This window comes from Aulonocara sp. 'chitande type north' Nkhata Bay, linkage group LG7 (genome assembly GCF_057382095.1).
Source record: "Aulonocara sp. 'chitande type north' Nkhata Bay isolate Kocher_YH1m ecotype deep benthic linkage group LG7, A_spYH_male_GT1.1, whole genome shotgun sequence".
In the NCBI taxonomy this organism is placed as follows: domain Eukaryota; kingdom Metazoa; phylum Chordata; class Actinopteri; order Cichliformes; family Cichlidae; genus Aulonocara; species Aulonocara sp. 'chitande type north' Nkhata Bay.
In genome coordinates this window covers 54279427-54292169 of record NC_141350.1, presented here as the reverse complement: position 1 = coordinate 54292169, position 12743 = coordinate 54279427, and the positions used below count along the sequence as shown (strand labels likewise).

The following is a 12743-nucleotide window of genomic DNA, read 5'->3' as shown; positions in this document are numbered from 1 at the left end:
GAATTTCTTTTATGTATATTGGATTGGCTTAAGTACCATTTTTCTGTAGAACAGCATGTGACACACAAGAACAGACATCAACAGCAGGAGACACACGGCGCTCTGGCCCAACGTATTGGGCTTTTTATGCCAACTATCTATTGTACTCAAAGATAAATCTCACATGACAGTCTGAATACATATGGCTACCTTTTTCTCTACACTAGCTTATCTGGTTTACAATGAGGTACAGGCAGATGCTTAGAGTTAGCATGTTGACTGAACAAGGAGTTCAAGTGCTATGGGACCAACATTGGCTTGTGCTCAACTCATGAAAAGCAGGAGGGCTATCTGCTCATATACTAGGCAGCTGTGAATTAGTGAATTATTATTCTTTAATGCAGTGATAACAATCACAGTAACTGAGAACATCTATGGCATTTTTTTTTAAAACAACTTAGTGAAAAATGGTACTTCCACAGTAAATACAGATACATGGCTAAGGCAAGGTAAGTATCCACTATAGTCACTTCTTTGTTTGTATTTAGCCATGTGAGAGGGAGGGGGGAAAAGGGGAGGGTGATACAGTCTGCCAAGTCTCAATAACCAGGTCAGACACATTCAGGTCAGAGCCATGTATCCATGTAGACAACTGCCGCATTTTCCTTCTGCAAAGCATGGAAGTGGATAACATTCCCCTTTGTCTTTTTAAAAGTCAAAAAGTCTGATCATTAAATGCCATTAAAAACAAAAAAAAACACAAAAGACCAAGCTGTTGAAACACACTGTCAAGCAGAAGCCTGGCGTTTTGCATCTAGTTGATTTATCTTGCAAATCCAGTACTGTACAGGATCCTGCAGACAAATTTGATGGTCTAAAAGTGGCCTCAAAGAAAACAGCACAACTAAGCAGATGCTCTACAAGATACCGGATCACATGCTGAAGGACAAATGCAACTGTAGTTCACCATTTACAGCTGTTCTTTCTATAAGAAACTCAAATTTAAGTGAATTTTGCCAAACAAGTTGAATTCACAGAAGAATGGTACTTCTACTTTGTTCACATCATATTTCAAATAAACACATTTGTAAGTGAAAAGATAATGCCAAAGAAGCTGTACATCAAAATATAGATTATAAAAAAATTATATAATGTTAAAAGTTGTCAATCAATGCCTATATAATTTCTTCAAAATATGTTATACTCCTTAAGGTGTTATCATACACAGTGAAAGAACTCAGTAGATGTGCCTTTAAAAGCAGTAAGCAGCCGTTTCTAATTCGTTACTGAACAATAGTTTCAGTCCTCAGCAAACTTTGACATACCATGCATTTATCACAGTGCTGAAAGGCTGCTTAAACAGTAGCTCCATCATCATTATGCAGCTCTACATCAATAGCCTTCTGTCCCTTGTAAATGCTCGCTTCGAGGCTGCAGCTAAGGACTCCAACAATGCTAGTGCTAGCGGCGCTAACGGCTACAGACAGGAAGATACTGCCAGCACCGGAAACGTTCTCGTCATCTCCGAGCATGAAGTAAGGAGAGCCTTCAAGAGAGTGAACACCAGGAAAGCAGCAGGACCAGACGGCATCCCAGGTCGTATCCTCAGAGACTGCGCATACCAGCTAGCTCCTGTGTTCACTGAGATATTCAACATCTCTTTATCTCAGTCGGTGATCCCCACATGCTTCAAAGAGTCCATCATTGTTCCTGTCCCGAAGAAACCCCACCCTGCTTCTCTCAATGACTATCGCCCTGTAGCCCTCACCTCAGTAGTGATGAAGTGCTTTGAACGCCTGGTCAGAGACTTCATCATTTCTTCACTACCAGACACACTGGACCCACTACAGTTCGCTTACCGTCCAAATCGTTCCACAGACGATGCCATCTCTCATCTCCTCCACACATCACTCACTCACTTGGACACTAGAAGGGGGAATTATGTTAAAATGCTCTTCATAGACTACAGCTCTGCATTTAATACCATAATTCCCTCCACACTCACCACCAAGCTGGAGCATCTGGGACTCAGCTCATCTATGTGTCAGTGGATCTCCAACTTCCTAACTGGCAGACCACAGGCAGTAAGGATGGGCGGACATGTCTCAGCCTCCACCACTCTCGGCACTGGAGCCCCCCAGGGGTGTGTTCTGAGCCCCCTGCTGTACTCTCTGTACACATATGACTGTGTGGCCACTACCAGCTCCACCACCATCATCAAGTTTGCTGACGACACCGTCGTGGCGGGCCTGATCTCTGATAACAACGAGACGGCCTACCTGAAGGAGATTAGGAATCTGGAGAACTGGTGCCAGAGGAACAACCTCCTTCTAAACGTCAGTAAGACAAAGGAGCTGATAGTGGACTTCAGCACTAAGCAGGAGAGGAACTACCAGACCCCTGTCATCAACGAGTGCCCAGTGGAGAGAGTGGACAGCTTCAAATACCTCGGAGTTCACATCACACAGGACCTATCATGGTCCTGTCACATCAACATCATGGTGAAAAAGGCCCGTCAGCGTCTCTAGCACCTCAGACGCTTGAGAGACTTCCAACTGCCCTCCAAGGTGCTCAGGAACTTTTACTCCTGCACCATAGAGAGCATCCTGACGGGAAACATCTTAACCTGGTTCGGGAACAGCACCATGCTGGATAGACGAGCTCTACAGAGGGTTGTGCGGTCAGCTGAGCGCACCATCCGCTCCGAGCTCCCTGACCTGCACTCAATCTACAGCAGGCGGTGCTGGACCAAGGCCAGGAAGATCGTGAAGGACCTCAGCCATCCCAACAACAGACTGTTCTCTCTGTTGAGGTCAGGAAAGCGATTCCGCTCCCTGAAGACCAACACAGAGAGACTGAGGAGGAGCTTCTTCCCGCAGGCGATACAGTCTCTCAATCACACCACCACACAGTACTGACCAACATATATAGTTCTTACACACACACTGGACATTCTGGACATTGTTTTCACTTCATCACTTAAATCACTTTAAGCATATTTGCACTGCACAAGACATAATGTGGATTGCACAACACTGGTCACTATATTCTTCATTTCCAGTTAATACTTGTACAGCTGCTATTATTGTGTATATATTTATTTATTTATATTTCTTCATACATTCTTATATAGTTCTATACTGTGTATTGTGTATTTTGTTGTACAGTTATTTTATTTTCAACTTTAATTTATATATTTTCTCTTATTCTTTCCCAGTTAAATTTACCCTTCATTCTAATTTGTGTTGTACAGTTATTTCATTTTTAACCTTAATTTATATTTTATTCCTTCCTAGTTAAATTTACCCTTTTTAATTTGTCATATTTATTTCCTATCTTATTCATAGCCTTTTCCTTTTTTTTTTCTTCCCCTCTTTAGGTCACGAGCAGTTGTCTAAGCATTTCACTGCATATCGTACTGTGTATGACTGTGTACGTGACAAATAAAATTTGAATTTGATTTGATGTACTTATCATGGATAGAAAATGACCACGGAAATTAGACACTTGTTTGCTGACCTCGGTTTAGGTTACAGGTATCAAATGCACATTCAAAAAAAAGCCCTGCATGCAAACAGAGTGGGAAAAACCAAGCACTCAAACAAGTAAATGTTGCACTTCGGACAAAGCCCTGAACGTCAAACCTGTTCTCATACAGAAACCAGCTACGAAGTGTCACCTGTCATCACTATTCAGGTCGCAAGACTTGTACATTCATAGTGTCCTTGAGACAAACTGAATAATCGTTTATGGAGCACCTAAAAAAAAAAAAAATACAAATTCAATTTATTGTATTTAAAACATAGAAGAAGCTCTACTGTTGGTCAAAGTCAGACCTTCGTCAAGCCTGTGAAACTGGATGAATTTCATGGGAAAAAAAAAAAAAAAAAAGACAGTTGTTTGTTAACAATCACTGTAAAGGCATCTTTACAATGTTTGCTGGTGGGATTTACTCTCAGCACAGAGTAAGTGAAACCTGTACCCATGACATCACAGTGGGACCATTTCAAAGTCAATTTGCCACCAAATTAACAGAACATTAGGTACATGATGATAATTGCAGCTATTATTTATTTATTTTTTTTAAACACTTGCCATACACTTGACTATAAAAAACAAAACAAAACAGATGTTTTGCTGCAAGGTAATATATAAGCATCTTAGCTTAAATGTGTCTGTTTAATAACCTAAGATTGGTATATTTTCTGACCTGTTTGAGCTGGGAATGCTAAATGCACACAGAGCTAGTCTGGCAGGTGTATCACGTCTCCTATCCTACAGAGATTTCTGACATTGTCAGAACTTTGCCTATAACAATGGACAGGGATGCCACCACGCTGACATAAAGCAGGTGAAAACACTACAAACTACTATATAACATGCAATGACTTTCACGATAAATAAAAGACTGAAAAAAGTAAATAAATGGTCCGACAGTGAACTGTTCCTTTTGTGATTTAACCATCAGAATAACTGTGAAACAATCTTGCAATAACTTTTTAGCCAATAGCAGTAGATACGAGAAGCTTCTTAGATTTATAGGCATTGGAATTCAAAACTGTTACGTCCTTATGAGGCAGTAAGGTACCCTTTAACACGTTGAGGCAATCATCTATTTAGCATCACAATGTGTGCACACCAGACGACTTCTTATATAAGTACCACTGCTGTGTTTATTATTTGTCTAACACTTTTTAAAGGTTTATTGGAAACAGCCAGGCTTGTTAAAAGGGGCATCATGGTGCATGTTAAGTAACCAAATTCAGGTTAACAAAACCTCTTATTTTCAGTCATTATGTTGAACCATGCTTGGTAGGGGTTGCCTTAGCAGCAGTGGAAGTGATGTTCATCATATTCATTTGGGAGGGGGGGGGTAAGCAGCTTCCTCAGCAAATGTTTTTGTAACATTTTATTAATTTAGTAAAAGGACATATTGAAGAGGTTCTTCCTGCCTTGGGACTCATATGAGAGACAGCAACACACAACTCAATTTTAGATCAGATGATAAAATAATATTTAAAAAACCATTTGCACAATGTTTTGTCACAATAATCTTAAAGTCTTAATAAAAGAACGATGCAACTGTTTTCATGTTAAGGTAATAACACACTGTAAGATTCATTGAAAATACTCTTCTTTAACTAGGGAAAACCTGTATGACTAACAATAAAAACAAATGTAACATGATCTTGCTTCTCAGGTCAGAACACAACACTGTTGTATATGCATGGCTGGAAAAGTATTAGCCTTGCCAGCTGATCTGAGACAAACTGAGCCAGCTAGAAAGATCGGATCATCCCGCCGCTATCTTCATTGAGCACAACAGAGCTATAGAGCAGGAAAGAGGGAGGAAAAGGAGGGGGATTTTGACTTATTCATAGCATCTCCCAATCAGCTGCAAACACATTGGACTGCACTGACACTCATTAGTTTCTGCTCCACTTCCCCTTTGGGTGCCTTTATCCTCATTACATCTATAAGAGATACTGAAGCCTGCTAAACAAAAAAGTTCCCACTGTCACACATTTCAATAAAGCAAAGGAAGCATCAGTTTCAAATTGGGGGTGTTGGCTGGGGTGGGGGGTGGGGGATCGAGGGGGCGTGTCTGGGCATTTTTCCATCCCCCTTTACTTTTCGTTTAGAAAGCAACATTGCCATTGGTGCCACTGTGGGTTTAGGAAATCACCTGCAAATGAGGAAATACTTAAATGTATCAGTTCATATATTGAGATCTAAAACTTTATGCTGAAGTTCCTGAAGTCCTATTGAGCATACGATTAAGTTTGATTAATAAATATGAGATACATCACGAGAGTACATTTGGCAAACGATTAGCAATGGGTGGCTTTGACTTTCTCACACTAATCTCTTCCTGCTCTAACCTACATTTTTCAATTCAAATAAAATACTGCAAATAATAGTGGACCCTCAAACTGTTCCTCAGAAAAATCATTTATATATTTATGTTCTGTAAAGCTTTGTCAAGATATTACAGGAAACACTATAACAGTATCCAGTAGTACAATAAAAAGTTTACTGTCTCACAAACTGTCTCACTTCCCCATTAGACTTACAGAGGGCAGTTCCATGGGAAGTCAATCACACAGCCAGAGCCCATTTACAGAGACACTTTTTTGTTTTGTTTACTGTGGAAATAATATCATTAGATCTGACTGCTGGTCTAATTTGTTATCAGCCTAAGGAGAACTAACCCAAAATCAAATTTAGCAGGTCCTCAGTCTGCTGTCAAATATGACACTGTGACCGAACACAAGGATTTGAGGATGCACTGCTGGTTAATTAGTGTGTGCTTAACTGGCAAAAAGAACAACTAAAATTGTAGCTGGACATATGACATTGTAGGCAGACTATAGTATATTAGGGTCAGTGATCAAAGTCAGCCTCTGCTGTGTTCTTAAATAACAAAACAGTGAGGTGACTGGAACCCATACACTCAGTTTCTCTCGTTTCCAAACGTTGCCTGTGCAAACAAATAAAACTGAGTTTCAAATTATTGATATCTCATCTGAGACCGAGCAGTTAGGTCATCATATCAGAATTTGTTAACTGTACATTATTAAAATACAGATGTGTGCAGTTAATATAGATATAAATGGATCAAAAACAATAATTCTGTAGTATTTTTAAGCAGGTGAGTCATTATTGTATTATCATTACCATTCCATTACATGATTAATAAACAAGACAAACTGTATTCTATTTACAATACTGACAGTGCACATTAGTTTATCTTTAATACCCAGCTGTGGCACAAAAAACATAAGTGATAATATATGCACTACTCTGAATATTAATTAGGGAAAAAGAAGCGATAACATTAAGTCATTTGAGCTGCATGAGCTGTATACCCAATGAGCTGCAGTGTATCCCGATTCAATGTTGAGAAAACTTTGGATTATATGTGGAAGCTATTTGGCAACATACAGTGAATAATTTGGAGAAGTCTAAATTGGTCACTTGGGAGAAGTCCCTAATTAAAGTTACAAAACCAACGTGATTAGCTGAGAAAGAGGTGTGCAAAAGAAACACATTCTACCCCCAAGTAAGGATTACTGGAGAAAAACTCACGAGAACCTATAAGTGTATAATTTCTTTCTTTTTCCTGTCTTCATGCATTGCAGCATTACTCATTCATGAATATGAATGTGCCAAGCTGGAAAGAGCCTAATCGGGTTATCAAGCCACACAAAAACTCTCAGTGAGTTTATTTTGAAAGGGTACACAACATTTGACTTTCCTATCCACAAATAATTGTATATATTAACCATTTTTAATAGTGTCTAATACTTTTGTGTGCCTTGAAATCGACCAATCGTTAATCCTTATATCATACTTTTCTAGCGCATTAATATTTCAGCGTCTTGTGTGGAAGATATATTTAATGCATGACACTAGCCGTACAGCTTCCTCAACCAAACGCAAAGGATCTTATCATATGCAGACATTCTGAAAACAATGTGTTGCTCTGCCTACTGCACATCAGTTATACTGTACATTATAAAGACAGCTTATGGCAATAATACCAAGCTTATTTGTAGCTATTATTACAACAGACCATGCATGGCAGGACTTACTTCTAAGAACCTCTTTCTTTCCTCTTTTCCATTTGATAAACAAACCCCTTTCAAAATGTTTCCATTACACAAGTTCCTCTACAAAGAATGTCACATTTTCACACCACTAAGAAGTCTGATGCCATTTCCCCCCCATATATTTTTAGGGCAACTTGGAGCATTTAATGGTTAGGTACCAATGGCTAAAGATGCATTTCACTAAACATACCTGTGCCGATTAACACAAAGACTGAATGAGGCAGAAATACGCTGTGCTAACTGGGTCAGAGAAGCAGAGAAATCACTGGGGGAGAAGCTGAATACACAGATGTCTTTAAAGCCAACACACCAGCATGCCAAATGGTATGCAAATTTACACTTTTCACACATAACAAGTCAATACACAGACTCACTGAACTTGTTATGGACCATCCATCCACTCTATGAGAAGCCTACATTCTACTTTATAGGCTATTCATTAAATATTGATGTCTAGAGGCATTGCATTACTTCCCATTTTATTAAGCCAGCTTTTAACAACCCCTGGGCATCAGACCAAGGGGAGAGAAAAAAAAGAAATCCATAAATGTAGACTATATATGCTATGTTGCCACTGTCCCAAAATCCTTCCTTAGGATGTCAAAATAAGGTGCCCAAAGGGGGAAAAAAAACTTTCTTTCTTAAATGCTTTGATGCATCTTCAACAGCAATCATAACAAATTAGCCAATTCTATATCACTCTAGAGTTAATTTTGAAGAGAAGCGCATGTGTTTTTTTTAATACAGCTAGACCTAGGTCAGTTGGACTGAAAAGCTGGCATAAATTATAAATATCAGCTTGGGACATCCCTAGTCTTAATATAGCCTGTTCCACATCAAATTAGCTGCTTCAGTTACTGTATGAAGAGCATGTCACAGATAACACTCCCTCCAATTAATCCCATGCAATCATCAGCACAGACATGCACATCCCCATAAAAATCATCCTCTACCATGTTTGAAAAAGAAACATCTGCAGCTATAGTCTCTTTCACTGTCATCCTCTAATTCTGCACAAGTATGATAACAGTTTAACCACAACTTGCTCACATACGGTAGCACGAATCCCATGATCTTGCATTGTTACGTGACTGCACTTCTAACCTCAAACATGTGGTCCGTGCTTTCAATCAAATCAACCATTTTTGTCCCACTTTGGTACAAGCTTTCGCGTGCTTTTCTTGCATTTCTTGGCAGAATAAAAAACCACAACAAAACACTGGTCTTTTCAGGGATTCACAGTTATCCTGGAAAACTGCAAAGGCCCAAAGGCTGATGGTCATAAAACAAAAAATCTAAACCAAAACAAAACACAAAACACATATGTGACCCACATGAAAAATAGAAAGCGGTTCGTCTCCCTGTCAGTCACGTCTAAAGCAAAATAAACACACAGATGACATTTAACACTCTGGCTGTAGGACTCCTATAGCTTTAACTTCAGCTTCCACATGGAAGTGAAAACACTTCTATAAGCCATAACAGTGAAGGTGCCTCTGGATAATGCAATAGCAAAACAAAACAGCGGTTGATACCAACAACAATTTCAACAAATTACTGGAATTAAGTTCATCACTACTATGTTGTGATCATCATGTTTTAACTGGCCTTATTGGGATTGCTGCAAAGTAAAGGCCCCGCTATGTTACAAAAACATAAAAGTTCTTAAAAGGATGGAACACAACTAGCCTCGCACCACTTACCATGAAAACATTTTTTTAATAAACCAAGACAACCAGCTCGTGATGTGTACTAGGGCTGTTCGATATAACGATATATATCGAATGACGATATAAAAACGTCTATTGTTTCATTTTACGCTATCGTTTGTTTCGTGATGTCGCAAAATAAACTGTTTACGGCAATATTTTTTCATCGTTTTGATGGTCACTGTAGTGGCTATATTAATTTCTTAAAGTTCTCTCTTTCTCTTATATTTAATATAACCACACTACAGACGGACAAGCGCCTGTTTTCATGCGTTGTGGTTAGCAACAACGATGGTAAAACCATCGCGTGTCCGCTTGTTTATGTTCCACATAAACCTTTCACAATAAAGCTCAAGATCCTGTTGAGACTTTTCAAAATAAACTGAATCACGTGAAAGAGCAGATTATTTACGGATGAGAATTTAAAAAAAGAGCCGCCAGGTGCTAAAAAATAAACCTTAGACTCAAACGTTAGAACAGGCTTTTCCCCGCAGCGCGCTGTGTAATAAATACTCAAAGAAAACGGCGGCCTTTACAACTTCTGTCTAAAAATGTATAGTTTCATGCATCAGTTAAAACACTCGACACCAGCTACATGACGCGCAGCTGGAAACACGTCCCGCAAAATGAGCTGCCCGAGATTCACAAAATTTACAGAAAATGTTACACTTTTGTGATTTATATCGTTATCTGGACGATAGAATTCTTATATCGGGATATGAGATTTTGGTCATATCGCACAGCCCTAATGTGTGCTATCAACTCTTCTGCACTGTTACCATTTCTGAAACATTAACTGAAATGAAAAAATAAATAAATAAATTACTTAATTTTTATAAGCAAAATGTTTCAAGCAAGAGAGTGTGAAGCAGAAAAATCAAAAAAAACTTTCTCTCTGACCTGACTTTACAATTATCATCTTATCATCCACGACTAGGAACTTTGTCTTCTTTCAACAACTTATTTTCTAAAGCCAGCAGGCTTACACTTTTTTCATTTGTATGCATTTTAGTGAGAGAAGAGCCGTGTAACTACCCCACAGAGATCAATTAGAACTTTCTCAAGGATTTCTGAAGAAGACACAGAAACTACCTCCATCCTGCTCAAGTGACTACATGTTTAAACACCAGGAACACACACATACATAGACACACACACACAAAGAAAAAAAAAACACATCTGTATAGCAACTTCTTGGGGTGCTATGAGTTTTAGTCTAGATCAATAACAGTTATGCTTTGGAGTGTATTAGCAATTTTGCAAGTGGTGTACACAGCCCATATTAGAGAAATTTTCACAGCTGGTTACAGTTAGTCACACAGAAGCCCATCAGCATAGCAACTTCAACTGCTGCTTAGCTGACACAGGTGGAAACAATTGACAACTGATGGGTCATTAGTCATTTGAATTTCATCATGTGATTGGTGGATCTGAAACCACCAATTTATACTAATTTATCCATCTGTCAGTGTCCTTGTCTTCGTTTTTAAATCAGCAAGCTTAAATTGCCAAAGTATCACAATTAAAGTCTAACATTTACTTTTTTCGTCATTTTAGGTTGTAAGCATTACCCGTTTTTTCCTTCAGCTTTTTCATCCAACCTAACAACAACTTCTACATAAATTGCATCAACTAGTTTAAAAATATATACATATTGATCTAATATTACAATCCCAAAACTTAACTGGTTTCTAACACTGTTTTCAACACATCTCTGCAATGATGCCACTGATTCCCACATTAGGGTTTCCACCACAAAACCTACAGGCTGCTAAGAGTGTGTGTAGTTTTACTCACAGGAGGACAGAAGTGCGAGGCGGAGAGAGACAAACACTCATTTCTAATTTCCGCATTCAAGGTAAGATGTCTCTATACCACAAGGCGAGCACTTCATATTTAACCTCTTTTACAAATTGTCGGGCCTGTTTATGAGCTGAACAGGTAAAACATTAAGTCAAATTTTAGACAAGTTCTTTACTAACTTTTCTATGTCTAAAAATGGTCAAGTGGACTTTTAATACACTGGAGAAATCCTTGTACATGCTGACAAAGTATTCCCTGCATTCTGTTATTTCACAAAACGCCTGAAGACATGGGACAAGTACAAGAGCACTGAATCAATCAATATAGTCTGCATGTAAATGAATGATGAGGAATGTGAAAACACTTCTCGGGTAACCACTACAAACACAGTTTAGATTAAGGAAAGTTATTTCCCCTCAACTCTACCAACAATACTCTACATTTCTAACATGATGACTCAGTCACCTGCCAGGAGCAATTTATTAGAGACACAACATAAATTCTACCACATTCACACAGGAAAGTCTGTCACAGCAAGGATCAGCTAATTTCCTAACGTGGTAAACACTTCTCACAGGGTGTCTCAGTCGTTGGTCAGCCACCAACTCGTCAACAACATCACATGCGCAGTTAGTCACCGAACATGTGCTCTTTGGACTAGCACACTACATGTTACCTACTAACAACAAAGGTAGAAATAAGGATACGAGTCAGATCAAGGCTAGACACACTGATGAGGAAACAAGCACTTGTATGGTCACAGAAGCAGAAGATTAAGGAGGGGGAGGAAAAAAAAAAAAAAAGGTTTCCTACGTGGTATAAAGCGTCATCAGAAAAGACACCCGTTAAGATCCAGTGACAATGAAAAGCACCATGTTACGTACTTGTTTAACAGCCAACACCAGATGTAAACAAAAATAGATAAGCCTGTACACCCACTTTTCCATCAGTAGATATACCGCTGACTGTGAGTTTAGCAGGATCACTCATTGTTTAAGAAACGCTTTTAACATGATATACATAAGATAAGAAACACAGTTTTACTGCTTTTGGCAGCGTCTTGTCTCCGACTGACACAACAAACTTTCAGGCAAGTGGAACAACACTTCTTTGACACCAGTGCGAGAAAAGAACAGTAAAGGAAAGAGCCTTTGTTACAGTGAACCTTATCTTCAGTTCTAGATAAGGTCTGTTGTAAATGATCACATGAGGAACTTGATAACCAAAATGCCATGACAGGCCTTCAATACCTCCATGAAACCAGTGTACTGTAAGAATACTATACACACTTCTGTTAGTGATATACAAAATACTCAATACACAGCTTCTCCCAATGAGTGGAACTGTATCTACAAGAATACAAAATTAGTGTACACAAACACCTTTGGGAAAACATCCAAAATTCTGGCAATTCTCTGCTTACACTATATATACTTTGAGTCAGTTTCATTACCAATACCTGAATAATCTTCTCCAAACAGCTGAATATCAGCTGGTAGATAAAGGGCCCATAGCATTGACAAGCAGGGGAAGATGGAGCCTAGTCTTTGTTTACATTTTATTACAGCTGGGAGAGCCTTTAAAGACCGATCTGATAAGGTTTCTGTTTGCTTGACTGACAGCTCTAAATACCTAATTC

The 12743-nt window shown here is 38.8% G+C and overlaps 1 protein-coding gene across 6 annotated transcripts in view; it reads right to left on the bottom strand.

Annotated features, from left to right (window-relative positions):
* erbin (erbb2 interacting protein) overlaps positions 1-12743 on the bottom strand; it is a 50515-nt gene that overhangs the window by 35827 nt on the left and 1945 nt on the right. The gene's annotated exons all lie outside the window — the stretch shown is intronic.